The 3453-nt window shown below is 41.5% G+C and overlaps 1 non-coding gene across 1 annotated transcript; it reads right to left on the bottom strand.

The window, feature by feature from the left end:
• Positions 1 to 2780: 2780 nt before the first annotated feature.
• On the bottom strand, positions 2781 to 2899 carry LOC145410296 (5S ribosomal RNA). The gene has a single exon (XR_013899259.1). It is a non-coding gene; the product is annotated as a 5S ribosomal RNA (ribosomal RNA).
• Between the last annotated feature and the right edge of the window lie 554 nt (positions 2900 to 3453).

The raw sequence follows: 3453 nt of genomic DNA, 5'->3' as shown, positions 1-3453 counted from the left end.
CTTGAAATTTAACCCATTTAGGTAATTTTTTCTGGAAAGAGCAACCTCTTTGCGAACTTTAGGAAGAAAAGAAAAAAGGAATAAGGAAGAAAAGGAGGAGGAGGACGAAGAAAAGGAAGAAGAAGAAGAAGAAGAGGAGGAGGAGGAGAGGGAGGGGGAGAAAGAGGAAAAAAAGAAGAAATGGCTTACAGCACAGTAATGGAGAGACGGGTTCGATACCCTTTGGCGCTGGGGCACCAGGAATATGAAGCTGTAATTGTACTAAGAAAAATTATTGCGTTTGAGAGCTGGATCGAAAAGGATTCAGAGTGTGTGCATAGACGGGTGCTGCGTGCCGGTTGTAATGGGGAAGAAATGTAGTCAGAAAGTACAGAGGAGTAGTAACGGTAGATGAGAGAGAGAGAGAGAGAGAGGTTAAATTTTGGTGCGAGTTGGTTCTTTTGGATATAACTATCTCTGACCACACACACACACACACACACACACACACACACACACACACACACACACACACACACACACACACTCTCTCTCTCTCTCTCTCTCTCTCTCTCTCTCTCTCTCTCATGCAGTTATTTATATCCTTCCTCCTTTCGTGATCATTATTTTTTCCTTCATATCTCCTCCTCTTCCTCCTCCTCCTTTCATCTCTAATCTTAGCTTTATTCTTCTTGCTCTTCTTCCTCCCTACCTCCGTCCAACTTCCCCCCCTCCTCTCCTTTCCACCCTTCTCTTCTCCTTTCTTCGTTTCCTTCACCCCTCCTCCTTCAATACTTATATAATCTTTCTTGCCAGCTTCATTTCCTTCATCTCTTCCATCCTCCATCCCTGGAAACTTCCTGTCTCCTTTTATACTCCCCAGCTGTTCTGCTTTTCTCGTCCGCTTTCTTGTTCTCTCTTCCTCACTCCTCTATCGCCTCCTTCTTCCTTCCCTCCTCTTGCTTTCTTCCTCCTTCCCTCCTCTTGCCTCCTTCTTTCCTTTCCTCCTTTTCCTTGCTTTCCCTTCTCCCCTCCTCCTAACCCTGCTGTCCTGCTTGGCTGCCCGTACCCAAATAGTACCCCATTAAAGTCTGAAAAGTTAGCGATTGAATTTTCGTGACTTGAAAATTGGTCTTTTGTTAAAGTAAAAAGAACGAGATCAGTAACAGCGACGATAATGATAAACTGTGTGTGTATGTGGGCAGCTGTTAACCGTGTTTGTAGTTGATTGAAATCCTTTGGCGGTAACAAGGGTACAAGTGGTGGTGGTAGTAGTATTGATAAAAGCAACCCCAGGTTAATCTGAATGTGAACCCGATGGACTGCAGACCTGAGTGAACCCTCATCCTCAGTCCACCATCCTCTTCTCAGGGGACAGGGAGGGAACTGAGGGACGTTTGTATACTTTGACAGCTCCTCCGTCAGGTCATGCCGGTGCCACTACATGAAGGCGTCCCTCTCCAGCACCACTGGAATACGAGCAACTTCAGGAGAATATGTTGCTAGTCACGAAGAAGTGCTAAGGAAATGATATTGTGTCGTAGTACTGTCTTGCATTGCCAGCGACTGTGCTATAGAACTAAGCTGCAAAAGGGATAAAATTATGGCCCTGTTATTGTGAAGGGAGTATAGTAAGGAAGGTAATAAGGTGCAGTGAGTTGTCAAAGTTGTGGAAGGTTGGCCGTGGCGCCTCAGACCAGCTGGGGTATAATGTATTCCGGAGAGACTCCGTTTATCTTGGATTCAACTACGCCAATAAGTTTTATCTTGGATTCAACTACGCCAATAAGTTTTATCTTGGATTCAACCATGCCAATAAGTTTTATCTTGGATTCAACTACGCCAGTAAATTTTATCTTGGATTCAACTACGCCAATAAGTTTATCTTGGATTCAACTACGCCAATAAGTTTTATCTTGGATTCAACTACGCCAGTAAGTTTTATCTTCGATTCATCAAAGGGCCGTACTATAAAAACTAAACGCCAGTATTGACGAACGTGAGCGTCTGACATTCCTGTTTTTCGTACCAAAAACAAATTTGCTGTTCACGCCAGGCGTTCGTCACCTGGTTATGGCGTAAAATAGTATTGGAATGTACAGGAGGATAAACGCCCCAAGAGACCCCCCTTTCGTATAACAAATTTAAATATTCATAAATATCATAACCGGTTTTTCCATTTATAAAAACTGAATAATTCAGGAATAAAATTTTCCCTAGCAGGCTAAAATGTATGAAAAATACAAGACTGTTCATAAGATTTTACAAGACTAAACGCTTCCGTAACGAATACGAGTAAACAAAAACTTCCATGGTGGCGACGTGGCGCGTAATATTGAGTTAGGATATTAAATTATGCTTTCTAGTGTATTTCAGACTACCTGTGTACTTTCTTAATAGATTTTTGAAACGGCAACTGTTTGCAAGTTTGTGTGTTAGCCAGCTCAGTGCTGTGGTTAGCACATTTGAGGGGAAGCCAGTAAGCTTCTGCCCCTAGTCCAACAACATCGTTGTGTCACACTTCTTGCCTAAGAAAAGTAATGAATAAATGACGTGTAAGAAGTGCATATACAATAGTATATTACATGACAGAAATTACACATATCAGAGTTTGGTCAGCGTTGGTAAATGGTTAGTTTGGTTTGGATTTTTCACGTATTTTAATGTTCTCTCTTACAATTCATTCATTCATTGCCAGACGCCATGTATCCCAAACGGGGTGGCCAACGGCTTAGAGTTAATTGTTTTACAGGGAGGGGCACTAATCCTCCACCAACCCCACTTGACACGTAGGGAGAACGAGCCAACAGCATCTGGTGTTCCCAGGCGGTCACCCATCCAAGTACTAACCAGACCCAACGTTGCTTAACTTCGCAGATCGCACGGGAAGCGGTGTACTCAACGTGGTATGGCCGTTCAGAAATTGATAATAAAACAGACACAAATTTTTCATCAGTACCGACAAGTATGTGCAATCACTTTAGTTCTTTCTTGAAAAATGTGATTCATTTTTGCACCAAAATAAATTGATAGGCTGATGTAGTTAAGATAGTTGGGTAAGGTTACCAGATACCGGTATGAGTGAATTGATTGGTTAGGATGCTGACTGAAATATTGCCTGTTTCAATCAAGCACTCAGATTTGAGCATACGTGTGTTGGCTTTAAAGCAAAACTTGTTAGTAAATGCAGATTTTTTCATGCGAATTAAAAAAAAAAAAAAAAAAGAACTTTGTATCCCAAGAGCTGTTCTTACAAATAGCTACAGGCCTGAGGAAATGGCCTGTTCCATGCATATATAATATAAAAACTAGTTACAGAAATTGGATAGAAATGACAGTAATTGTAATGGAGGAGTAGATAGGTGTAGAAAAGTCATGGAATATTGGTTAGGGTTGAAAGGTTATACAAAAGCATGAAAGGTACAGTTAAGCAATGACTAACAAAAAGGAAGTAATGAGATAAATATTTAGTGA

Source organism: Coenobita brevimanus, chromosome 84 (assembly GCF_032717465.1).
Source record: "Coenobita brevimanus isolate Jiangsu-jjx chromosome 84, ASM3271746v2, whole genome shotgun sequence".
In the NCBI taxonomy this organism is placed as follows: Eukaryota; Metazoa; Arthropoda; class Malacostraca; order Decapoda; family Coenobitidae; genus Coenobita; species Coenobita brevimanus.
Note: the sequence above shows the minus strand (reverse complement) of the source record. Positions and strands in the feature narration are given on the sequence as shown.